Source organism: Schistocerca nitens, chromosome 1, assembly GCF_023898315.1.
Source record: "Schistocerca nitens isolate TAMUIC-IGC-003100 chromosome 1, iqSchNite1.1, whole genome shotgun sequence".
Classification (NCBI taxonomy): Eukaryota; Metazoa; Arthropoda; class Insecta; order Orthoptera; family Acrididae; genus Schistocerca; species Schistocerca nitens.
The window spans coordinates 126,429,337-126,456,501 of record NC_064614.1 but is presented as its reverse complement, the minus strand read 5'-3'; the positions used below and the strand labels follow the sequence as shown (position 1 = coordinate 126,456,501).

The 27,165-nt window shown below is 43.0% G+C and overlaps 1 protein-coding gene across 1 annotated transcript in view; it reads right to left on the bottom strand.

Moving 5' to 3' along the window:
- LOC126242824 (SPARC) overlaps window positions 1–3,892 on the bottom strand; it is a 101,333-nt gene extending 97,441 nt beyond the window's left edge. The window contains exon 1 of the mRNA XM_049948119.1: window positions 3,802–3,892. The gene's annotated coding sequence lies outside the window, so the exon portion shown is untranslated. The remainder of the gene's footprint in view (window positions 1–3,801) is intronic.
- Window positions 3,893–27,165: the final 23,273 nt, after the last annotated feature.

Sequence of the window (27,165 nt, the reverse complement as noted above, 5' to 3'; positions counted from 1 at the left end):
GTGCTGGTACCGTCGTACACTTTGGAACGAGTAGGGGCCGTTCAAAACCATCTAGCGAATTTGAACGTGATCCGAAGCAGGAAAGGGTGCTCATAGTTTTTGGGCCCCCTATTTTTCCTTCCTTCTGTGGCATGATCACGCGGGAATGCAACGTTAAGATGTGCGTGAATAAAATGGCAGAGGGTTCTTCTAGGACTCTCCAGTTCGGGAACACCCTCAGGCCACCCAGGCAGTACAAATGTACTTGTTACAAATTTCGACACATTTCGGCCGGGCAGCTGCTCTAGCGCTTGAGGCTAGGCAAACCCCAGACAACGGCTAGAGCACCTGCCAGGCTGAATTGGTGTCGAGCTTTTTTACAGTTCGCAGAGACGTCAAAAGAAATGGGGAAATGTGGGTCAGAGGCCCTGTGACGACGTCCCCATGGTCTCAGACGTCCATAGTGGCACTGGGCAGAATTGTGGTGAAATTTGGTGCCAATGTGATATCATTAACCCGCCTAACAGCACACAAGAACTTCCGATCTTTGGCCTTTCTTTCGCACGTGTCGGCACCTTACTGTTTGAAGCGACGCCGAGCCAAAGGGTGACGTCGTAACGCGCCACGCTTTTACACTGCATTACAGAGGAGGGTTGTGGGCACCTTTAAGCCAAATGTCAAACTTACGCGTCTCAATGGGATGCAATTGCAGGATTCCAAAAAGTGGTGCTTTAATTCTGTTGCGCAGTGTATTTCGGAGAATCTCAGAACTTGTCTTGCCGTGTGAACTAAATTTGACAGTACGTTCACGAATCTTATTATACTTCAAACGACTGATACGTATCTTATCAATAACTTTTTGTGAAGGTATTGTTTTTTTTTATTATTAACGTGAATATGAATGACATCTTTATAAAACAGTGACATGACATTACATTCTCTTACGATTTAATCCAAGGTATGCAAGGAGTTAGTAACAGAACAATATTTTTATTTGTAAACTAATTATGTTACGATTAACATAGAAAATTACGAATCCGAGACAGAAAAAAAATCGAAGTGCTCGAGGAAATGCTGTTAGACAGGAAAAAAAACAAAAAAAAAATACCAGCAAAAAATGCCGCATTAATTCTTCTGAATGGTAGTCACAGGAAAGAAAAGGGGAACAAAATTTTTAAAAAAAGGAAGCTCTTATACAACTGTGATTCCATCTGTATGTAACACTGTTTGCTTACACAACTGCACATTTGAGCATCTTAATGGACTTATTACATTATTTTCATGCCTTTTATTATTTAGTGAGCACTAGAATTTTCAAACGACTGATATGTATCCTATCGGCCGGCCGGAGTGGCCGAGCGGTTCCAGGCGCTTCAGTCTGGAACCGCGCGACCGCTACGGTCGCAGGTTCGAATCCTGCCTCGGGCATGGGTGTGTGTAATGTGCGTAAGTTAGTTAGGTTTAAGTAGGGGACTGATGACCTCCAATGTTAAGTCCCATGGTGCTCAGAGCCATTTCAACCATTTTTGTATCCTATGAATATTTTTGTGAAGGTAGGTTACTTAGGTTCCTAACTTCATTTTTTTATATTATGAACTTGAATATGAATGCCAGACTTACAATACAGTGATATGACATTACATTCGCTTACGATTTAAGCCAAGGCTGAATCCAATGTCTTTTCAAAGGTGCTTTTTTCGGGTCTTTTGGGTAAGCCGTAACCTAGGATCAGCATTGGCTGTATAAACATGAGAAATGTCTTAAAATCATCCTGAAATCGGGCAATACAATCGACTTCTAACAGCCTAGGACTGAACCAAGGCAGCTGTCGTCTCCCCCAGTTTGACACCATTATTTGGGATCCCTACCAACTAGACTGCAGGATTCGTAAGTCGATGACTAGATGTTGCGCTTTGTTATACGGGATAGACTATGAGAAGGTCCCAGTTCCTGGAGAAGGCACTTTTCCGAGCTCTAAATTCCACATTGTTCTGCTGTCTTTTCGAGTGGTTCGTTTCGGTCGTTGGATGTATAAGTGTACATACGTACTGAAAGCATAGACGTGTCTTTCAGAGCCTCCAACAACGTCTGTGTCGCATAGAGACTGCAGGTTCAGCAAGCCTTTACGGGTTCTCTTTGTCCTCAGACAAATGGTAAACTACTGTTGTGATTACGTGGTGTGGCAAGAGGAGGAGCGCCCTTGTGGGCACTAGGCAAGGACGGTGGCCGGGGGTACCATATTCATGACATGCTGGGATTTGTCGGATCTTGGACAGATACTTCTCTTCAGCTCGATGAGGCCTGTACGGGAAAGGGGGGGGGGGGTTACACAGAAAAGATCGGCAACTCTTTTTATTTTTATTCAGGCCCTTTTCTGGAAAGTTTAGTATCCACCTTGACTACAGCACGGTAACGAAATTGCCGCCGTGCAAGGAAACGGTCTAATATTTGGAGAACCGCGTTACAGCCAAACAAATCCAAGTAGTATAGTGATTGCTAAAACCACAGAATGTCCCGTAGCGCTGAGTAGGTCGAAATCTGTAGTTTAATAGAATGGCATACAAATATTGCTACGAAAGCGAGATCGTCTTGTAAAAAATAAAAAGGGTACACCCCCAGCTTCGAGGTGACTGGATTGGATTGAAGAGTTCCTAAATAACAGAACGCAGCATGTCATTCTCAATGGAGAGAAGTCTTCCGAAGTAAGAGTGATTGAAGGTGTGTCGCAGGGGAGTGCCGTAGGACCTTTGCTAATCACAATACACGTAAATGACCTTGTGGATGACATGGGAAGTTCAGTGAGGCTTTTTGCGGATGATGCTGTGGTATATCGAGAGGTTGTAACAGTGGAAATTTGTACTGAAATGCAGGAGGATCTGCAGCGAATTGACGGATGGTGCAGGGAATGGCAATTGAATCTCAATGTAGACAAGTGTAATGTGCTGCGAATACATAGAAAGAAAGATCCCTTATCATTTAGCTACAATATAGCAGATCAGCAACTGGAAGCAGTTAATTCCATAAATTATCTGGGAGTACGCATTAGGAGTGATTTAAAATGGAATAATCATATAAAGTTGATCGTCGGTAAAGCAGATGCCAGACTGAGATTCATTGGAAGAATCCTAAGGAAATGCAATCCGAAAACAAAGGAAGTAGGTTACAGTACGCTTGTTCGCCCACTGCTCGAATACTGCTCACCAGTGTGGGATCCGTACCAGATAGAGTTGATAGAAGCTATAGAGAAGATCCAACGGAGAGCAGCGCGCTTCGTTACATGATGATTTAGTAATTGCGAAAGCGTTACGGAGATGATAGATAAACTCCAGTGGAAGACTCTGCAGGAGAGACGCTCAGTAGCTCGGTGCGGGCTTTTGTTGAAGTTTCGAGAACATACCTTCACCGAGGAGTCAAGCAGTATATTGCTCCCTCCTACGTATATCTCGCGAAGAGACCGCGAGGATAAAATCAGAAAGATTAGAGCCCACACAGAGGCACACCGACAATCCTTCTTTCCACGAACAATATGAGACTGGAATAGAAGGGAGAACCGATAGAGATACTCAAGGTACCCTCCGCCACACACCGTCAGGTGGCTTTCGGAGTATGGATGTAGATGTATATGTAGATGACAAGTGATACAATTGCCCCGCCTTGTGGATGCCTGTGCTTACGTGTAAACCGCCCAGCTAGACGCCAAGAGTGTTAGAGGGGTCTGCGCGTTTCCTGGCGAGAGCAGTCCCTAGTGGGGACGCTTAGTGGTTGTTAGTGCGAGAGGAGCGCCCCTGGGGCTGTTAGTAGGGCAGAGAGACGGGGACTGACCTGTGACGGGGACGGAGACGATAGCGCGTGTTGGCCGCGCCGCTTCCAGCCGCCGACTGCCGCCGCCGACCGCTCGCTGGTCCAGCCGCAGCCGCCTCCGCCCCTACTGCCGCCCCCCTCCCGCCCCCGCCGCCTCCGGGAATGCTGGACGCGATGCCATCGCGCGCTGCCCACACGACCCGCCCCGCCGGGCGACCTCTGCCCCTTCTAGAAGCGTAGCCCAGTTTTCGCGTCGCTCGCTTCTCCGACGGCTCGAGGATGCTGCGAAACTCCTTATCAGCTCTGTCACCGCCGCCAGCTTTACACCAGGTCAACTGCTCCCTCTACTTCGACCTGCTCGCGTAGCTCGACGCGCAGCGTACTAGCTTGCGCTACAGGGAGTAGGGTTAGGCATGTGCATCCACATTCTTACTCTGCAGACCACTGTGAAGTACACGGTAGAGAGACCGTCACATCATACCAGTTATTAGCGTTCCTTCCCGTTCCACTCACGTATTGAGCGCGGAAGAATCATTGTTGCATGCCTGTATGTGTGTGCTGTAATTAATTTAACCTTGGCCTTGCGATCCCTATGTGAGCGATACGTAGGACGTTGTAGTAGACTGAAGAGCCGAAGAAACTGGTACACCTGCCTAATATCGTGTAGGGCCCCCGCGAGCACGCAGATGTGTCGCAACACGACGTGGCAGGGACTCGACTAATGTCTGAAGTAGTACTGGAGGGAACTGACATCACGAGTCCTGCAGGGCTGTCCATAAATCCGTAAGAGTGGATAGAGATCTGTTCTGAACAGCACTTTGCAAGGCATCCCATATATGCTCATGTCTGGGGAGTTTGGCAGCCAGCGGTAGTGTTTAAACTCAGAAGAAAGTTCATGGAGCCACTCTGTAGGAATTCTGGATGTATGGGGTGTCGCATTGTCCTGCTGGAATTGCCCAAGTCCGTCTGAATGCACAACGGACATGAATAGTTGACTAGGGCCTCCCGTCGGGTGGACCGTACGCTGGGTGAAAGTCTATCAATTTGACGCCACTTCGGCGTCTTGCGCGTCGATGGGGATGAAATGATGATGATTACGACAACACAACACCCAGTCCTTCAACGGAGAAAATCTCCGACCGAGCCGGGAATCGAACCAGCGCCCTTAGGATTGACATTCTGTCGCGCTGACCACTCAGCTACAGGGGATGGACGATAGTTGCAGGTGATCAGACAGGATGGTTACGTACGTGTCACTTGTCAGAATCGTATCTACACGTATGAGGGGTCCCATATCATTCCAACTGCACACGCCCCACACCATTACAGAGCCTCCACCAGCTTGATCAGTTCCCTGCTGACATGCAGGGTCGATGGATTCATGAGGTTGTCTCCATACCTCTACACGTCCATCCGCTCGATACGATTTGAAACGACACTCGTCCGCCCAGGAACATGTTTCCAGTCGTCAAAAGTCCATTGTAGGTGTTGACGGGCCCAGGCGATGCGTAAAGCTTTGTGTCGTGCAGTCATCAAGGAGACACGAGATGTTGCGTTGAATGGTTCACACACTGATACTTGTTGATGGCCCAGTATTGAAATCTGCAGCAATTTGTGGAAGGGTTGCACTTCTTTCAGGTTGAATGGTTCAAATGGTTCAAATGGCTCTGAGCACTATGGGACTCAACTTCTGAGGTCATTAGTCTCCTAGAACTTAGAACTAGTTAAACCTAACTAACCTAAGGACATCACAAACATCCATGCCCGAGGCAGGATTCGAACCTGCGACCGTAGCGGTCTTGCGGTTCCAGACTGCAGCGCCTTTAACCGCACGGCCACTTCGGCCGGCTTTTCAGGTTGAACAATTGTCTTCAGTCGTCGTTGGTCCTGTTCTTGCAGGATCTTTTTCCGACCATACCAGCGTCGGGGATTTGTTGTTTTACCGGATTCCTGATATTCTCGGTACCCTCGTGAAAAGGTCGTAAGGGAAAATCCCCACTTCATCGCTACCTCGGAGAAGCTGTGTCCCATCGCTCGTGCGCCGACTGTAACACCACGTTCAAACTTACTTAAGTCTTGATAACCTGCCACTGTAGCAGCAGTAACCATTCTAACAACTGCGCCAGACAGTTGTCTTATATAGGCGTTGCCAACCGCAGCGCCGTATTCTGCCTGCTTACATATCTTTATTTGAATACACATGCAGTTTCTTTGGCGCTTCAGTGTGTATTCCAGAAGTCATCATTTAAAGCCAGTCCTTGAACCTTCGTCAATAGCCTTTCTCAGGGCATCTTCAAGCGTCCGCAAATTCAGTTTCCTTCAGCGTATCCGTTACACTCCTTCATGGCTCAAACAAACCTGTGACCAGTCATGCTGCCCTCCTCTGTATGCATTCAATATTCCATGTTAATACCCTTCGGTATGGGTCCCACACATCTGAGCAATATTGTAGGAAGGATCACACGAGCTATTTGTTAGCAACTTCCCTTCTAGACTGATTGCATTTCTCCTGTATTCTACCACCTGCTTTACCCACGACTGAACCCGTGTGATCATTCTATTTCGTATCCATGCACTGTGTTACACCCAGGTATATGTATGAGTTAACCGATTCCAGCTGCGACCCTTTGATACTGTAGGAGTAGAATATTACGTTTTTTCTTTTTGTGAAGTGCACAGTTTTACATTTTTTTAACTTTCAAAGCAAGTTGCCAATATTTACACCATTTTGAAATCTTATCATGATATGAATGTTCCTGGACCGGATCAACACGGCGAATTAAGAACTGTTGTTCTGAAACATCTGGTCAACCTGAATGTAATTTTTAGGCTGTGTTCCACTCTCGCTTAGGCAAACGCTGGGCTGGTTTTCAATCTCTGCCTTAGAAAATAGAAATGGAAACACTGCTCACCGGCCATCCTGTCAACGGTCTTTAGTTGAAGCTCCGTGTCAGGATAATGTACACCAGCGAAGAGAAGGTAGAAATGCTACTCATTTTGGGTGGTCAAAATTGTGTTTCAATTTATTTACAAACTCAAGCAAGTGGACGAGTTACGTTACCCTGGGACCTTCAGTATACGCTAGTACACGACAGTCATAGTCAGTTTTGTGTTACGTTTTTAATAACGTCATATTTACATAAATGGCAGACAGTGATACATATCTGAACGATCTTGAGGAGAGGGAATAATTTTTTTTTTAAATGATTATACTTCTAATTGGTTTGACGCGGCTCCCCACAAATTCCTTTCCTATGTCAATCTCTTCATTTCAGAGTAACACTTGCAACCTACATCGTCGATTATTTGCTGGATGTATTCAAATCTCTGTTTTCCTCTGCAGCTCCCTATCGTACCGTGGAAATCATTCTCTGATATCTTAACAGTTGTCCTATCATCAAGTCCCTTCTCCTTGTCAGTGTTTTCCACATATTCCTTTCCTCTGTGATTCTGCGCAGATCCTCCTCATTCCTTACCTTATTAGTCACCTAATTTTCAACATTCGTCTGTGGCACCACGTCTCAAATGCTTCGATTCTCTTCTGTTCCGGTTTCCCCACCGTCCATGTTTCACAATGCTGTGCTCCAAACGTACATTCTCAGAAATTTATTCCTCAAATTGAGGTCTGTTTGTGATACTAGTAGACTTCTCTTAGCCGGGAATGCCCTTTTTGCCGCCGCGTGGTCTAAGGCACCTTGTCACGGTCCGCGCAGCTCCTCCTGTCGGAGGTTAGAGTCCTGCCTCGGGCATGGGTGTGTGTGTTGTCCTTAGCATAAGTTAGTTTAAGTTAGATTAAGTAGTGCGTAAGCTTAGGGACAGATGACCTCAGCAGTTTGTTCCCATAAGACCTTACCACAAATTTCCAAAAAATTCCCTTTTTGCCAGCGCTAGTTCGCTGTTGAGTCCTCCTTGCACCGCCCGTCATTGGTTACTTTGCTGCCTAGGTACCACAATTCCTTATTTTCATCTACTTCGTGACCATCGATCCTGATGTTAAGTTTCTCGCTGTTCTCATTTCTTCCACTTCTCATTACTTTCGTCTTTCTTGGATTTACTCTCAATCCATATTCTGTATTATTCATTAGACTGTCTATTCCATTTAGCAGATCGTGTAATTCTCCTTCACTTTCACTCGGGATAGCTATGTCATCAGCGAATGGTATCACTGATATCCTTTCACCTTGAATTTTAATTCCACTCCTGAACCTTTCATTCTTTCTTCGATGTACAGAGTGAATAACTGAATAAAAATGTAGGATGCTATTTAAAAAAGACTTACTGCTGTTCTTATCAACGTACGAACGAAGTTACAAGCAATGAAATGATGCTGGTTAACGTTCTTGTGGTAGCTAAACAACATTTTCTTCATACATTTTTTTTATTTTGCTCCTGGAGAAAAAGTTATTTCGGGTGGTCAAGATAAATGGGACGCCAAGTACGTAAAAAAAAAAAAAACTTAAGTCTGTGGTGCAAGCCCGTGAACGGACTGTCTGCTAGACTGCGAGAAGAATGCAGTCTTGTTTCGCAGCGACAGTAGGAGCGGGAGGGTGGGGGACCATCGCTCCGATACCGTGCTCCCCCCCCCCTCCCCTCTCTTTGCCCCCCACCGCTCCCCCGGGGATAGATCGTCGGTACTGATCTGAGAGGAGAATGAATGGACCTGGGGCCGTCCTGTAGGACTGGAAAGAGGAAAAGTCACCCTCTCCTATCGGTAATGGAACCCAGGACTTGCAGGGCCCACGACGTTCAGAGATCAAGACGCAGGTTTTGTTCCCTATTTGGTGACTGCTGTGCTATTTCAGACCTTTTTAAAGTTCCCAGTGGCTGTTCCGGGGCGTAATTATTTGTAGCTTGAAACGAAGGCACTTCTTGGTTCAAATGGCTCTGAGCACTATGCGACTTAACTTCTCAGGTCATCAGTCGCCTAGAACTTAGAACTAATTAACCGTAGCGGTCGCTCGGTTTCAGACTGTAGCGCCTAGAACCGCACGGCCACTCCGGCCGGCGAGGCACTTCTTGATGTACCTTTGCGTATCCTTCGTCGGTCCATTATACGTAATTTAACATACAGTGAGTCCAAAAAGTATTCGTCTAGCTGCATATCATTTAGAAAACAAAGTCCGTGTAAAATGAAAAGAAATGTATACAAAATCTAAAGAGCCAGTCGTGTAAGAAGTGCCTCGGTAAGACATTTTTGTTGAAAAGCAAGGAAAGAAATACATCCAAATCGACAGCAAGGTTAACAAAATAGAAAATGTAATACAAGAGCTAGTTCATAAAGTGTTCCTCAGCATCTGAAAATGCTGAAATTCTGCGCGCAGTGATTAAATATAACGCTGACCCACGGCACACACTAGAATCAACCGTGCGCGGTCCCACCCTATCGCATGTTGTGGTTCTGAACGGCGCCGATACAGTGCAATTAGCGCCGTGGGCCGTAAGGGTAGTGAGACGACGCTGATCGAAAGGAAACTTATTCTGCGCTTACATAATGAGTGCAAATCTTCTTAAGTTATTGCTAAGGTAGTCGGCAGACCTAGATCGACGGTTCAGACGATACTAGATCGATTTTGAGCAACAAAATCATTAAGAAACCAACCACGTACCGCACGCCCTCACACTTTGACTGATGCAGACAAAGAGATTGGCCTAGAGGGAAATGTAGAAGAAACCTAAAATCAGCGCCCTTAAGTTGGTTGGGGAGTTAGAGTCTAGGGGAAAAAAAGGTTTGTGCCAACACAATCAGAAATACCTTAAAAACTGCGATGTAACATAGATCCAAAAAGGAAGACTTCTGGAATAGAGTAATATTTTCTGATGAGAGTAAATATAACATATTCGGGTTGGATGGCAGACGAATGGTGTGGCGTAAGAAGAATGCGGAGATGTTGCCACGCAATTTTATGCCAACGGTTAAACACAGTGGTGGCTCCCTGATGGTGTGGGGCTGTATGAGTGTTGCAGGTGTTGGAAAATTACATTTCATAGAAGGTACAATGGATCACCATATGTATATCAACATCTTAAAGGACAATCTGAACGCTAGCGCCGAAAAATTAGGTCTGCAAGGAAATTAAATTTTTCAACAAGATAACGACCCAAATCATACGGCTCTACATACAAGGCTGTGGCTGCTGTACAACTTAACACCACTACTCAGAGCCCAGACATTAATCCTACTGAACACCTTTGGAAAGTACTGGAAGATAGCATCAGGAGAAGACACATTTCTAACAAGAGAGACCTAAAAGAAGCACTTCAAGACGACTGGGACAAATTTCCAGCCTCTCTGACGGCAAACTTGATCAAGTCGATGCCCAGACGACTACAAGCAGTAATAGCTGCAGAGGGAAACACCACAAAATATTAATTTTTGTAACTGAAATTGTAACGTCCCCTGCTTGAAGAATTATACACGAGACTGTGCTTAACCTGACACACAATGTTTTTAGCGCAACGCAATCTGACTTTCAAAAAAATCCCTACGAAAGAATGGCCCTGACTAACATTAACCTATACCTTTCACAAATCACTTACCACACAAAAATCTTCGTTACTGGAACTACTGCAATACAGCGAGCGCCACTACTGCCAGCTAAATAAAAGATTCAAACTACGGAAGGCACTAAATACTGATAGGCATAGTTAGCAAATGAAAGATTTTAATAGAGAACAAACAATGTATTTACCTTAATAATGTTGAAAACTCATAATATGCATAGCAGTTCATGACATACAGTTTTAAAAATTTCACAACTCCGCCATCTCTCTCCCCACATCCACCACTGCTGGCGGCTCACCTCCAACTGCACAACGCTACGCGCTGTTAACATCCAGCTGCCGCTGCCCAACACTACAATGGCAGACAACAATGCAAACTAGCCACAGACTGCACACAGCACACCCAGTGATTTTCATACAGAGCGCTATGTAACGTTGCCAATAAGAAAACATAAACAGCCTACTTACATAGCCCCCATGCTCCCCACAAAAAATTTTACAAATTGTTTTGGGCACTGGCCAATTTTTCATAATTACAGTAAGAAAGATATCATATGCACACACTTATTAATACAATGTTGGTCAAAAGCTAAAATTTTCTTACAGTCCATAAAGACAGTCCTGATCATTCATCACAGTAACATTGCAGTGTTTTTCTCAAAGTCTGAGCAGTAAAAGAAAATGCACACGGAAGTAGTGGATTTCCATGCAGTCTTGAAGAAGTAGTGTTGTCCTTCCAACAGGAAAACAGTGCTGACTCTTGACATGCAGACAGGTAATGGGCCACAACAGAGCAAACCCACAGCAGAGTCAGTCGAAATTTTGAAGAATATTGGTAGGTAGGTCATCACAGAGTAGACCCACTGTAGTCCTGGTAGAGATTATGGTATTGGTGGGCCACCAGAGGTTCAGACCCACTGCAGTCCTTGTACAAATAATGGTACTGGTGAGTCAGCAAAGGTGTAGACCCACTGTAGTCCTTGTAGAAATAATGGTATTGTTGGGTCATCAAAGATGCAGACCCACTGTAGTCCTTGTAGAGACGGCCAGCAGCCATCTGTTGCAAATGTGCAGGTGCACAATCACCATCGAAGAGTCTTGCGGACAATATAGCAAGTCCATAAACCACCACTTGTGCACTCACAAAGTTTTTTTGTAATGTCCTTAGAACCAGCAATGCTGTTATCCAGTCCCTTGCTGAATTATTAACACACGTGCAAACACTAACAGTCCCTACTTCTCACATATTGTTCATATACTATGACCAACAGAAACGTGTGCAGTGAAATGTAACTTACAAGTTACTGAATTTGATGAACTGGTGTCAATTACAATTTTATAACAAGTGAATACAATTACAAAGGTACAAAATACATCATTAAAGAACATAACAATACAGATAACATTTGTAATAAAACAGGCTTTACAAAAGAATAGAAATAGACATATACATCAGTGTTACAGGAATTATGACATAAGTAAATAAATAAAAGAATGAGAATAGTTTTCGAAACATTAATTTCACACATGAGCATTGAAACAAAACAGAATTAATAATGTCTATAAACATCTTTACAAAGAAAATAACATATTATTAATGCAAATTATATTTGAGGATAACAGTATTCCTCATCATAGTGAATGTAGCTTAGTACCAGAAAAATTCTACAACATAAGTCTTATCAGATAAACACATAAAGACAGAAAGTACACAAATACACAAGGGTACACAAACACATAGCATAATAACACAAAAGGAAAGGACAGGGTTTGTTTTACTGCAGTATTTTGCAAACAAAACTTTCTTTACTTCTTGGAGATCTCCCTTCGTTCTTCATTATTTTCAAAAAGTCCTATCTATACCTGCTTTCTGTACTTTTCTCGTATAGCCTCTCAGTGCATTTCTTCAAATTCATCACAACTCATTCTCTTATAGGCTACCCCCTCTTAAGCTAACTTAAATCTACTGAGCTCAGATGCTAAACTAAGGGACGAGGCAATGCAGCAGCACAAAACAATTAACACAAACAGCACTGACAAATAAAATGGAAATTTGCAAAGCAAGCTACAGTAAATCTAAATTACCAAGCAATGCAACATTACAACTAATATGAGCCAATGTGCAGCAACAAGAAAAATAAATCAGTAGTAAAACTAGCTTAACAGAATAATACAAAGTGAAATTTAGTAGCACTATGCCTGGCAAACAGCAGCAGCAAATGCAAAATTTATATCTAAACATGACATAGCTCAAGCAGAAAAAATATTACACTAAAGATGGCCATGTCTAATACCTATGTCACATCTTAACACTAGAGTGATGCATCATGAGAACTTACACTAGCAGATAAGTTACCAAACCGTAAAGAAATTATTTATGCAATTCCTGTGAAGGGAAATGTCTATTTATGTGCCCTCGTTTTCTTGGAAGTAGATCATAAATTTCTTATTGACTGGATCTGTAGGCATAAAATAACTATATTAGTACATATATTAAATTTTATTTTAACCAATGCTGCAGTGCAGCTAGAAACTAGATATTAAAGAAAATGAGCAAATATGTACAAAGGACAGCATGAAACATCATTCATTAGCCATATGGCATTTCATAAGGCAGTAAAAATTCTCTCAATTCTCGAGAAAGACGCTTGTCATAATCAGGTGTGCAGATGTAAGTATCTTTCGAAGTAATGAGCGTGTCGTATTTGTGGTGCTTTCTACAAAGGAATGTCAATAGCGAGGATAATGGCCTCTTCTTTTTTTTGCACCTAATGGCTTTGTTTTGTCAGACGTCTACCTCTCAGCTGGGCGCCCAAAACGCATTACGCCAGGGTCACTTACCTTTCTTACTGAAATATTTACGACGGCAGTTTCCGCTACAGTGACAGTCTCATATAAAAATATTTCACAGGTCAAGAATTTGGGTTACAAATCTGTAGAAACAAAATCCTATTGATATAACAGTGTCCAAAAAATTTTCGTCGGCATTGTAATACATTCACACATTTACATACATTTCATAACTCTTAAAGTACGATTCTTGGTTTCCAACAACCTTTTTCACAAACCAGAGTCCCTAACCACTACTCATTATTCCTTACCTTATTCGTTGACACTTCTTCAATATTTCATCATAACAGATACGTAGCATAATCAAATAACTCATATAGCATCAGCTTACTGATCATAAACATACCGCAACAGCATAATACACATAGTCATCGTAATAATAACACCATAACACCTCAGCCAAATCTCAAAAACGTCGTAGCTTCCTCCAATAATTTCAAAACCTAAAAAAAATTCTCTGCTCATGTCAAAAGTGTCATCTGCCTCAAACGTACTTTAAAAATCGTGATCCCATACCAAATATATCAATCAAAGCTCTCATAATATCACAATGGGTCCGAAAAAATATGAACAGTTCACAAAGTACAGACAAAATACAATTTCGTAAGTGTGAAGTTATCCAACGGTGTAATTACGTAAACATCTGTCACTGCCGTAGTAAAAAAGTTTGTCTCTCTCAGTTAAATAATCAGATAGCTGTGTAATTATGTGTTAGAGAAATATGGTACCGATGTGTAAAGTTGTGTAAGCAAATACCATATTAGCTAGGGCTCCCTGTGCTTGCCAAACACATGATACACAAAGTAAGCGTGTACCCCCCTGAGGATTAATGTATAATACCCTCAGGTGTTACAGATTACAGCAATGGAATGAAATGTATCATACAAAATTAATCATCAAATACGTGTACTGTAGCGCTAAACTGTGCGTCTTGTTGCAACATAATCTCTGTGGAAGTGTCGTAGTTATCTTCCTCCGAAAGCTAAGTTCTGCAGAAGTCAATATACTTACCTCATCATAAACGAAAGTGAAATGCTTTGCGTATGGATACCGTAGTTATTACGTACCTTACCGTGATCAAGAAAGTACTGTAATGTAACGTATTGTTGTGCTACAAAAAAGGCTGTCTCATTGTAGCTATACCACAAAAGTTACTACTAAAACATGTTTTACTTTCCAGAATAATACAGAAAAACTGTGCAGAAATAAAACAGAAACACTGCAAAAGCAACATTGCATATTGTCACTCATTAGTAGCGGCGTGATAAAATCGTGTAGCTGTCACATAAACTAACCACTGTGTCATCTGGTATCTCACAGAAAGTACTTTAAATCCAGAATGTATTTTCAGGTAAACCAAAATGTTGCATTAAAATCTCATTAGCAGTACTGGTAAATGTTCTAAGTATGTGAGCCTTATAGTCGTTACGTAATTGTGCAACTAACAAGCAAGAATGTACACACACAATAACACTGTGTCGTCTGTTCACAATAACAATGCATTCGTAATTTCTGTTTAAATAAGTTCTCTAGGTTCTAGACTGGATATTTAACTTCAAACATTGTTGCATGTTAACAGTTTCTTAAGTCTGACAAAGCATACTAGAAATGTGAAGTGAAAAGTTTTATAGCAAAGACTAAGTTAAAAAGCAGATTATCTCTCAATAAACGGTTTTACATGTGAAATATGGTGTAAACCTTTACTGTTACTACTATGCAGAGCTCCAGCTTCAACGGAATCATCGTGTGGTATATGTCGGTAAAGAATACTGGAATTTTTCTAAAGGTTAGCGTCTATGTTATTTTTCCCTGAGCCAGCTGGCGCACGCGGCTGCCTGCTGTGCGAGTCATTGTCCGTCTCTTTGTTGGCGCGCGCCGTTATTGGGATTAGGTGACCGAACTTCTAAAAATTCACCTTGACGAAAGGGCCCTGCCCTGTTTAAATCCCGCCAGTTCTGATGCAATTCAGCTCTGTCGTTACGATCATATCGTCTGTCGTCATGTCGGTAGATTCCATAGTTTCTTTCTTGTCGGGCACGTGGTGGAGAATTTCTCCCTGAATCGTAACTGCGCGCTGAACTGTTGCGTCTGAAGTTATTCTGTCTCCCTTGATAATAATTGTTTTGGTTCCCATATTGTCTGTTTCTAAGGTAATCTCTGTCATATTCATTACTACGGAAATGCGATCTTTCTCTGTAACTATAATTACTCTGCCAGTGGTTGTCATATGGGTGGTGTCTGTTTTGGTCACGATTTGCGTTGTAAGAACAGCCTTGTCGTGTCCAGTTATTATTTCTTTCATCGCGGAATTGCGACGGATGTGACCTGTAATTGTTGTGTTCCTGTTTTCGCGTTCCGCGATTGTTAGTGTCAATTTCTAATTCTTGTAAGAGTCCTTGAAAAGCTTCAATGTCGTCTTTGCAACGTCCTGCCAAAATAATGTGTCGTAAATGTTCAGGTAATTTGATTAAGCAAATGAGGATGAGTTCTGAGGGGCTGTATGGGTTTGACAGGTACTGATTCTTGTGCAACATGTCTTCAAAATATTTCACAAGACTGGAAAATTCGGATTGTTCGAAATGTTTCATCATTATGATGCTATGTTTTACTCGGTCTTGTGTAGCTTGAGACCAATATGCTGAGAGGAAGGCATGGTAAAACTCTCCTTCACTGTGGCAATCGTGAATGACCGACCGCATTCTTACAGCTGGTTCATTCTCTAAGTGGCCACACATAAATTCTAATCTGTGCTCTAATGACCAATTGGGAGGAAAACAATGAGAGAATTGATGAAGCCACGCTTGTGGATGAATGTCGTTGCCAGAATTCTTAAACGTTTTGAATTTACGTGTAGTAATGAACAGCTTATAGTCAAAATCATCATGTCGGCGAGTCGCATATCGGTCATTGTTAGGTCGTGTCGGCCGTTCCATCTCAAAATTCGGTGCACATTGCCAATTTCTTTCATAATTTCCGAAGTGTCCCGTGTTATTAGTTTGTGGTTGTTCCGTATTTCTAAGTCCCTCTTCCCGTGTTGGAGCGCGAGTGTCCTCTGAAATACGTAATTCTTGTATTACCTGTGTCAGCTGATCTTGTACTTCCCGGATTTCTCTTTGGTGTTGCGTATTAATTCGATTCTGATTTTGTTTGAATTTCCTAATTTGTTCGCACTCTTCTGCGTCATTAAAGACTACCGGTTTTGTGTCATTCAGATTATCATCTACCTTCGTAGATAAATTATTTAGCTGATCCGAAAGTTCAACTACTTTCTCTGATAATGAACTAATTTCCTCCATGTGTCTTTCTGAACCAATTTTCAGAGTATCTACTGTGTCCTTTAAGTTTTCCTGAGTTTTTGCAAGTTGCGTAACCAAATCGGTAGATGCAACTGAGTCAATTTTAGCTTGCAAGGTCTCATGATTTTCATGAACAATAGTTTGCAGTTCTTTTATGGCTGCTTCGTGATTCTGTAATGCATTTTCATGCCGCGAAAAAATAGGTTGAAAATGCTCACAAATTTGTGTTTTTACGTCATTACAGACTTTTTGACATTTCGATTCAATGTTATGTAACTCAGTAGTTAAATCTTCACGTGTTTGTTCAAGAGTTTGTTCCAATGAGTCTAACTTTTGAAGCTGTTGCTGTGTTTGTCTCTGGTGTTGTTCCATTGTGTCTAACTTTTGAAGATTTTGTTCCAATGTATCTAACTGTTGCTGTGTTTGTCTCTGGTGTTGTTCCATTGTGTCCAACTTTTGAAGCTTTTGTCCCATTTGTTGCATTAATTGTAATAACAATGCACTGGTGTCTGAAACATGTTCCTCAGTGCTTTTCGGCAGTGAATTTGCACCGGCAACATTCACATTTTTACAAGCGGAAAATGTGTCTTGACTCATTTGAGAAAACGGTGAGAACCCAAAACCTGAGTCTACAGTATTTGCAATATTGTGTTCTGTCATTCCCGATTCCTGAGGCGAGCGATCGATCGATAATGCTTCCCTGTTCACTACCTGTTTCACCATTATTTGACGCCCGCTCCATTTCCCTATGCACTGTTACCAAATTACTACTTTGAACATTAGTAAATTCATTACTCGGCGGCGCTGATAAGCTACGCTCGTCGTCACTATTATTCCTCAGTTTACTTTGGAGCCTAGTGTTACGTTTTTCACACGCCATTATTGTCACAATATTTCACACGATAACACAGAAAAGCACAATTTGAAGAGCAAAATAAGATAACACATTAACATAGAAATGGAAATAATGTCTACTTAAATACTTGGTGCAAATCTACATGCATGTCACAACTGTTTTACTGTACAACAATGAAAGACTGCAACTACAAAGGAGATTCTCTCTACAATTACGCGCTAGCAATAAACAAAATCTACGCTAATTACACAAACTACAAGGAAAAAATCAGAAGATTCCAGTGAGGTATCCTCGGCTAAGGGTCGACATATGTAACGTCCCCTGTTTGAAGAATTATACACGAGACTGTGCTTAGCCTGACACACAATATTTTTAGCGCAACGCAATCTGACTTTCAAAAAAATCCCTACGAAAGAATGGCCCTGACTAACATTAACCTATACCTTTCACAAATCACTTACCACACAAAAATCTTCGTTACTGGAACTACTGCAATACAGCGAGCGCCACTACTGCCAGCTAAATAAAAGATTCAAACTACGGAAGGCACTAAATACTGATAGGCATAGTTAGCAAATGAAAGATTTTAATAGAGAACAAACAATGTATTTACCTTAATAATGTTGAAAACTCATAATATGCATAGCAGTTCATGACACACAATTTTAAAAATTTCACAACTCCGCCATCTCTCTCCCCACATCCACCACTGCTGGCGGCTCACCTCCAACTGCGCAACGCTATGCGCTGTTCACATCCAGCTGCCGCTGCCCAACACTACAATGGCAGACAACAATGCAAACTAGCCACAGACTGCACACAGCACACCCAGTGATTTTCATACAGAGCGCTATGTAACGTTGCCAATAAGAAAACATAAACAGCCTACTTACAAAATCATATTTTCAGATTGAAAATTAAAAAAAAATGAGCTGACGAATACTTTTTAAAGTGGCCCTTGAATAAATTGTCCATTTTGTCAAATTTGTTATTGCTATAGGTATATTTATTTTCTTGTCCATCAATGAAAATGACTTACCAAGGTTCATTGCATATGACTGGATGTTCACATTTTATGTTTCCTTCCTTTCACGTGACATATACTTAGTTCTTTAAAAAAATTGCAACTAGACGAATACTTTTTGTACTCACTGTAGCTATAAGTTTCGTATTATAAATCGGATCTGTGGTGATAATTTCCGCAATAAACTTCCACATCAATTTTTGTAGACTAGATCTTGATTGAACGGAATTGATATGACTTAGGTAACTTTTAATGTCAAGTGCAGTGGCAGTTTGTTCCGGCACTGACTGCTTTACGATGCTATTATTTCCAAGAAATACAGAACGTCGCCGACAGTGGCCAGCGAAAGATAACTGGGAAGGTGGGAATTGTGAAGGCAGCTTGTCGCAACGAACTTTTTTTTTTTTTGGGAATTCTTTCTTGCTGTCATATGCCATTAGTAATGTGTGTGTGACATTTCGGTCTATGTACTACTGGTCAAAGATTTGTCAACGTTGCGCTGTGCAATTTGTTTATAGGAGGAAAAAAGGCAGTCTCGTTACTGATAGAGCTGTTGTACTACGATTTCAGTAGTGGATGTACACACATCGTTAATAGTATCTCGCATTCAGTGCATAAGACGCTTTACCTGATGAACAACTAATGCTTTGATGTGTTTTGGGTTACTGGCTAAGTGCCAGTCTGCAGATCCGAAGACCTCAGGTTGTTTTGCCAGTAAGCTCCGCTTAACTCATCGCCACTGAGATGGGAGAGCTGTGACGACTGGCTAGAGATTGTATCTGTCGCGACAACGTCCCCATTTCACGCGTGAAGCGTCACTGACAACTATTTTGAATAGACTGTAGCGTCCACTGACGCCACAAAATAGGCATTACACTTATCCTTCTTTATGGGGAAAAAAACAGTTGATACTTTTTAAGGGAAGAGAGGGTACGCACATTTTCTTACAGTGACCCACTTTGAGTGAAGAAAGATAGGAGAATTTTTATTCCGAGACTACATCTTTATTTCCAAGAACACGGCCCTAACATTAATAAGTTTTAACAATTTCGAGTCTGTAGGAGTGGCGCAGCAGTAAATGATCTGTTTCGGATATTAAATTGGGGAGAGGTGTTACTTACGTTAAGGGGAGTGAGGGACAGTGCGACAGTTGGGCAGAATTTCGTTGTCGTTGAGAGTGGTGGGTGTTCAGTGCACTTGCAGTGGGCAGCCCTGTTCCGGGCTACTGATTAATCGTAGCTAATCATGGGGAGGTAGGTGAACAGGAAGGACGGTATCACAGTCATAACAAAGGGAATACCCCAATTCGACTCCATAATTGAGACATATTTTGCATTCAAGTTTTGCAAGGTAACAAAGCGAATATTAAGCACTGAAATCGGGAGGAAAGAATGTTCAGTATCAATAAGTATTCAATATCAATCTCACAGGCTATGAGCAATGGAGTAAAACTTAACAAAATTACAATTAATAGAGCCATTACAAGATTGAGACGAGCTAGAAAGAGAAATATTGTCAACGAAGAGCAACAGTGCAGCATGACTACGCGTTACCCAGCTTGTAGACCAGTGGTTTCCAACGTTTCTGCAACCGTTACCCCTGAGTGCAAGCAGATATTACCTAATACCCCATCCCCCTTCCTCTCACCACTATTAGTGTTGTACCTAGGAATCGTGCATTACTCGGTTCGCTAGACAAAAAAATCAAACAAGCCGTATTAATGAGTTTAATTACAAAAAGAATATTACAGATACTTAACTTTGGCAATTACACAGATGTGTCGCAAGCAAAGGGCGACATACTAAATAATCAGTCTTTGGAGTGACTGCTGATCTCTAACTGACAAAAGTCTTTCCCTAACTGCTATCGGACTGCCTAACGTTAACGCTGCTATCCAAGTGGCTAATCTTGAAGCTGCTATTAAACTCGAGCGTCACCGGTCGGTTGCGGCGCTTATGTCCTCTTCACATAGGGGCCGCTGCTGTCGCGTTGTCATCCCGGAAAGGGCACCCTTCTTCGGTAATGCTGGAATTCAATATGGTGTTGACCCACCCTTAGCCTTGATGACAGCTTCCACTGTTACAAGCATGCGTTCAATCAGGTGCTGGAAGGTTTTGTGGGAAATGGCAACCCATTCTTCACGGAGTGCTGCACTGAGGAGAGGTATCGATATCGGTCGGTGAGGCTTGGCACGAAGTTGGAGTTCCAAAACATCCCAAAGATGTTCTATAGGATTCAGGTCAGGACTCTGTGCAGGCCAGTTCATTACAGGGATGTTATTGTCGTGTAACTACTCCGCCACAGACCGTGCGTTATGAACAGGTGCTAGATCGTGTTGAAAGATGCAATCGCCATCCCCGAATTGCTCTTCAACAGTGAGAAGCAAGAAGGTACTTAAAACATCAGTGTAGGCCTCTGCTGTGATAGTGCAACGCAAAACAATAAGGGATGCAAGCCCCCTCCATGAAAAACACGACCACACCATAACACCACCGCCTCCCAATTTTACTGTTTCACCACGTTGTGTACCGTGATTCGTCGCTCCATACAACGTTTTTCCACTGTTCAATCGTCCAATGTTTACGCTCCTTACACCAAGCGAGGCGTCTTTTGGCATCTACCGGCGTGATGTGTGGCTGATGAGCAACCGCTTGACCACGAAATCCAAGTTTTCTCACCTCCCACCTAACTGTCATAGTACTTGCAGTGGATCCTGATGCAGTTTGGAATTCCTGTGTGATGGTCTGGATAGATGTCTGGCTATTACATATTACGACCCTCTTCAACTGTCGGCGGTCTCTGTCAGTCAACAGACGAGGTCGACTAGTATGCTTTTGTGCTGTACGTTGTAAGAGATCCATGATTAAAGAATTTGTTGCTAGCGCACTCGAGCAGTGTAATTTCGATGGATTGCTCACGCGCTGCCTGCGATATGTAAGCTATAAGAGAATCTCAGACCAGAGAGCAGTGTTGTATGCAGTAAGAGCAGTGTCTGTAGCAGTAGGAGTAAGTAGTTGCTAGCAGTCTGGTGTATGGAGTTGGCTGCCACGGTCGTGTGGAGCTATGGCGGTGCCTGAGCGTTGTAGTATAAGGTAAAAGCAGCCTCGCGCATATGTACTATTGTAATATCAAGTCCCATGTAAATGTTTTTCAAAAATCTCTTAATAATACCCTTTCTTATAAAATTAACTTTTGACAATCATTCATCTCAATTTAAAAATTTTACTAATTTCTCCAATCCATGGTCATCCCGATTATTGTATAGAAAAGGCAGTTGTTTCTTTTTATACATGACCAATCTATCGGCCAGCATTGCACTGAGCTGTGCCAGAAACATTTCTTACAGGAGCAGATATATACGCGTTATCCGGCGACCTTATTGAGGTAAGAATTTTCTATTTATTCAGAATGATCTTTCAGGGCCATGACGCAGCACTGCTGACGTCCAAAATTTAGCAGTTTAAATTCACAGTTAATAACTGAATGGTTATAAGTGAACCACAATTTCATTGAGAGATTAGTCACATTGTATTATTGGTAGGTTACGGAATTTATCTGTTGGGAGCTTACACTGAATGTGAATTACATAAATAATTATATTTTTACTGTTGGGAGGTTTAGGAATGTTTTTGTGGGGAGGTTACACTTGGCGACCCAGCCAGGATTTGTGGGGAGGATACAACGTGTCCCTTCACGTTTTCACTTCACTATCACGTCGGTACCAGTGGCTCTAGGAATGTTTAGGAGTGTGGAAATCTCGCGTACAGACGTATGACACAAGTGACACCCAATCATCTGACCACGTTCGAAGTCCATGAGTTCCGCGGAGCGCCCCATTCTGCACTCTCACGATGTCTTATGACTACTGAGGTCGCTGATACGGAGTACCTGGCAGTAGGTGGAAGCACAATGCACCTAATATGAAAAACGTATGTTTTTGTGGGTGTCCGGATACTTTTGAACACACAGTGTGTCTCTCCGCGATCTTAACGCTGCTGACCGAACAACATGGCAGAAATCCTCGTTCCTATCGGAGCAAATTCTTCTCTGTGCCGTGCAATCACTCATCCACTTTCACGAAGTGCTTTTCAGCAGCAGGAAGGTGACTGGAATAACATCCATCTTTACAACATAGAACTGAACATTATCTCCAGCTTCAAAAGGCATTACTGACGTATCTAGTGAAGCAACAACAATGTCTAGCATTGTCACTGTACGCTCTCGTTTCGCCCTTCACAACCAGATCCTCCTCATTTCCCAGTGCTCGTACCAGGTGCAGTCAACTTAAATTTCGCTCTGTCAGAATTTGCTATATCTGAAAATATCAGTTTCCTACGCTTATAAATACTTTTTGTATCTACCACTATCACTGTTATTAGTGGCAGCAGTAACAGTGAGGGAAGTACTGCCAGTATGAACTTCATTTGTTCTTAGACAGTACTGTTTAGTCACATTGTCTCTACATGCCCCGCCACGCGGAGTGGCCGCGTGGTTTGAGGCACCATGCCACGGATTACGCGGCCCCTCCCGTCGGAGGTTCGAGTCCTCCTTCGGACATGTGTGTGCTGTTTTAGCATAATTTAGTTTAAGTTCGTTTAAGTAGTGTGTAAGTCTAGGAACCGATGACCTCAGCAGTCTGGTCCCTCAGGAATTCACACACCTTTCTACATGCACTGAAATCATTTTCAGTTCGATTAACGCTATTTCACTACTATTTGTCACATAAAATTTATTGTTACTTCTTAGGTAACTGTATGTGTGAAATCCGGTCCTACGTAAGAGAGGTCCTGAAGGTCTTAATTTGATCATGTTAAATTAATAAATAAAGTAAATAAAAGTAAACAGCATTTTCGCCGAACAATCGAAGTGCTGTAGACCTTGTCTGATAAATCGTTTATTTACATTGAAAGTATATGCGGTGTTATTCTTATCACTTGAGGTTCACTCGATGTTACTTTCATTTCTGTTTAACATTCACCATCCAGTATAACCCACCATTAGTCAAACATTCGTCGAGAAATTCGGATATTTGTAAAGATCCTTCGTATGGTTGATTATCAGCAGATAATGTTGTAGTGTCCCTCGTCTCTCGGTTATTATAGGACACGGTACTTACCTGTTCACCTGCATAGACTGTTTGCAAGAGAGTGTGTGTAAAAAAAGAGTGAGATTTAAACGACATGTTTCTCTCGAATGTGTGCTCAATCTTTGAAGAACACACTAGTGCAGACATTTCTCTCTGAGAAGCGGGCCTTAGAAACCAAGCGTCTTTCTCTTCATGGGCACTCTCCATATTCGCCAGATCTTGTCCGCATGCACCCTTTATCTACTCGCCACCAAATGAAAACTGCGTTAAAGGAAACAGATTTTCCGTCTGTGTGAGCGCTGACAACAACAATGGCACACTTGTTACTGCAATGGACGCTATGTAATGAGCTATAGCATTGACTTGAACAGTGAAAGACTTGTATGCAACTGTGTGGAAACAGAGGAGAAGAAACAAAATTGCGAGCTGATTTTTGTTTTTTAATCGCAAGTTTCATATCAGTCTACATACTTAGTTGCCACAGTTTGTTTACTGGTGCACATGACTGTTGTGTTGTTTTCGTGGATGACAACGGAAGGACGGCGCAGGGAACGCGACCCAGTTAGACGGCGATGGCTGATTATTTATCTGCCATTCCTTTGTTGAGGCAGCCACGAGAGTTCTTATCTTGAGTCAGCGGGAAAGCGCAACCTTTGCGGTGCTCAGGATCTTGTGTTTGTTCCAGCTGCAACCACACTCTCTTATCACCGAGCTTGCAAACACCCTTCACACTTAACATTCCTGTTTCCCTGCTGCGGCGCTTGTGTTCCAGGAACCTGTGTGAAACTGTTTTGGGAAAATGCGTCGCTACTATGTTTGATTCATACATATTTACCAACAACAGCAGCCATAATCGTATTCGGCAAGGTGCTAGCACGTAGTTCCCTATTATTATTTAGCCATTTCAGCACTACACTGGTACCGCTTCTCACACTAGCAGTTATGTTAAACACGGCATAACAGGAAGCGCAAAGTACGCCAGCTCTTATCTACATGTCCTTCATTTCTTTATAAAGTATGTCTCCTTTTCTTTTTTTCTACCTCGCATTAAATAACCTACACCTCGTCGAATTAGGACGTATAACATAATACACTGCTGGCCACCGTAAATGCAACACCAAGAAAGACAAGAGGTAGCACAACAAAATTTATTTTGTAGATAACATGTTGACCAAGTATCAAATGATTACGTTTACAGACGTCTGTGACATGTGGTTCCTGCCAGAATCAGTAGCCAGAGTTGCCGCCATTGTTGGAGATCACCGCTGCCACACGTCTCGTCATTGAGTCAAAGAGACGTTGGATGTGTTCCTGGGGTACAGCAGCCCAAGCAGCTTCGACACGTTGCCAAAGATCATCTGGTGTGGCAGCTGGGGATGTAATCTGGGTCACTCGTTGAGCAACCATGGACCACATGTTTTCTATCGGCGAAAGATCCGGAGAGCGAGCCGGCCAGGGAAGCAATTCAATCTGGTTATTGACGAAGAACCTTTGGACAATGCGTGCCACGTGTGGTCGCGCATTATCCTGTTGAAATATGGCTGTGGCCGAGCCCTGAAGGCAAGGAAGGACAACTGGCTCCAGCACCTCGTATATGTAGCGCCGGCTATTTAAAGTACCGGCAATGCGTACTAGAGGCGTGCGAGAGTAATATCCAATACCGCCCCATACCATAATACCCGGTGCAAGACCAGTGTGGCGGTGCATAATGCAGCTGTCCAGCATCCTCTCTCCACGGTGTCTCCACACTCGAATCCGACTATCGTGGTGCTGCAGACAGAAGCGTGCCTCGTCAGTAAAGACAACGTCATTCCATTCTGCCGTCCACATCCGTCTGTCATCACACCATTGGCGACGGAGACGTCTGTGGTTCTGCGTCAATGGTAGACGAAGCAATGGACGTCTTGCGGACAGACCACTCTGCTGTAAACGGCGTCGAATGGTACGCGCAGACACTGGATGATGCGTTACAGACGCAATGTGCTGTGCTACGGTTCGGGATGTCACTGAGCGATCCGTCACTGCCACGCGCACAATTTGCCTATCAGCATGTGCAGTGGTGCACCGAGGTAAATGCGATCGACCACGTCGGTCCGTCGTACCCTCCTGCATCCAACGGTCACATATCCGCATTACAGTTGTTTGGTTTCGTCCAACACGACTAGCGATTTCTCTGTATGATAATCCACAATCTCGGTAAGCCACTATCCTTCCTCTGTCGAACTCGGATACTTGATCAAAAGATGTTCGCTGTTGTCTACGAGGCATAACTGATCGTATTGTGAAACAACCACAAGGTAAACACACGTGCCGAACGTACACTCGTCGAAATCGCCAAGCCTTAAATGGCGCTATGAGGTGGCGCCACAGGCGCGCGTGATGTGCGTCTGCGCTGAAATTCTAATCAGTTGCATATCTCATCGCTGCAAACCCATGGTGAAAATTTCACTTGATTCGGATGCTTCCTTCAGGGTGTTGCATTTACGGTGGCCAGCAGTGTATGTGGATAGCTCTGGGAACGGTGACAGTTGTAGTGTTTAGATGTGAAACATTTGCGCTGTTCATGGCTGAAATAGAATTTCAGTATAGCTACGTACAGATAAGTCATACTTTCTGTATGCTTTACCGTGTGGTCAGGTTACTGTAGTCCTTCCAGTTTGTCTCCGATCTTAACACACCTGTCTGAGCATCTGAATCCTCTTTTACAGAATCGCTTTGTTTTAAGAAAAAACTGTTTTTGGTGGAACGATGTTTAGACGTGCAATCCTCGTTTACAGAATCGGTTTGTTTAAAAAAACTGTTTTTGGTGGAACGATCTACCTTACAGTTTCATTATATCTTCGTACGCGAAGACGGTGGCTCCCGACTCGGAGGTAAGCCGGTTGGAGTCCCGGTGGTGGATGAAATTTTCACTACCAGTATTTGGCCAGCAAGCGGAGGAGACATGGTGGCGTAAAGCTGCTGACCGCCAGTCTCTGCGCCAGAGTCCTTCATTTATTCCAAACATCTGCGTAGTGTCTCACGAAGTCAGGGCGCTTTAAACTGTCGGTGCCGGTCAGTCTGTCGGACAGCGACGCTAAGCTCGTCGGCCTATGTGCCAACACTGAGTTGCACCTGCTCCCTTCCCTTCATGCGTAACAACACAAACCCGACACTACACATCGCACGCACGACACAGAGAGCCTACACGTTTGACACTTCATAATAGGTCGAAGGAAGGCAATGGCAAACCATCTCCACAAGGAGCTCGCCCAGAAAAGCGATGTATTATTCCTGCATCTGCTCCGCTACACCTATTTCCTGAATGTGTGGCTACCTGGACATTTCTGACCTTACAATTTCATTGAACAGATATACATTTTCAGCATCGGAAGAAAAGTAATGTTTCACCTACAATTACAACTACTGTAAACTACAGCAATAAAAATTTCTACGTTTACAGTATTTATTAGTATATACGTTGAACCGGGCAATCGGGAGTTAAGGAGAACGGGAAGGAGCAGGCCCGCAGTCAACTGGTTATTAAAGCTCTAAGCATTATGGAACTTAACATCGGAGGTCATCAGTCCCCTAGAACTTAGAACTACTTAAACCTAACTAACCTAAGGACAACCCACACATCCATGCCCGAGGCAGGATTCGTACCTGCGACCGTAGCGGTCGCACGGTTCCAGACTGTAGCGCCTAGAACCGCTCTGCCACCCCGGCCGGCCAACTGGTTATTATTTCATGCAATTAACAATTTATTGATACGTTAAAATTTAACTTAAAA